The sequence below is a fragment of the Microcebus murinus genome, chromosome 1 (assembly GCF_040939455.1).
Source record: "Microcebus murinus isolate Inina chromosome 1, M.murinus_Inina_mat1.0, whole genome shotgun sequence".
NCBI lineage: Eukaryota > Metazoa > Chordata > Mammalia > Primates > Cheirogaleidae > Microcebus > Microcebus murinus.
In genome coordinates this window covers 76,694,011-76,694,571 of record NC_134104.1, presented here as the reverse complement: position 1 = coordinate 76,694,571, position 561 = coordinate 76,694,011, and the positions used below count along the sequence as shown (strand labels likewise).

At 46.0% G+C, this 561-nt stretch overlaps 1 non-coding gene across 1 annotated transcript; it reads right to left on the bottom strand.

Annotated features, from left to right (window-relative positions):
- Positions 1-215: 215 nt before the first annotated feature.
- On the bottom strand, positions 216-322 carry LOC142874924 (U6 spliceosomal RNA). The gene has a single exon (XR_012922508.1). It is a non-coding gene; the product is annotated as a U6 spliceosomal RNA (small nuclear RNA).
- Positions 323-561: the final 239 nt, after the last annotated feature.

Here is a 561-nt window from a genome sequence, read left to right as displayed (position 1 = left end):
AAGACCCTCATCCCAGAGAGGGTCTCATCCCATACCCTGGAGGCTAATCACGGTTCAACATGGTTGTCCATAAAAACCCAAGAGGACTGGGTTTGGAGAGCTTCTGGATAGTTGAACATGTGGAGGTTCTTGTGGTGCACCCCAGCAGGGCATGGAACTTCTGCCCCTTGCTTCATACCTCACCTTGCACACCCCTTCATGTGCATCATTTTTTAAAAATTATGGAATGCTTCACTAATTTCTGTGTCATCCTTGTGTGGGGACTGTGCTAATCTTCTCTGTATTGTTACAATTTTAGTATATGTGCTGCCAAAGTGAGCACCATGTGCATCCTTTCTAATATCCTTTATAATAAATGAAGTGTTTCCTTGAGTTCTGTGAGCCACTCCAGAAAATTAATCGAACTCAAAGAAGGGGTCCTGGGAACCCTAATTTGAAGGCAGTTGGTGAGAAGTTCCAGAGGCCTGGCCTTGAGACTGGTGTCTGAAGTGGGGGCAGTTTTGGGGACTGAGATACTCACCCTGTGGGATGCTATCTCTAGGCAGGTAGTGTCAGAATTGA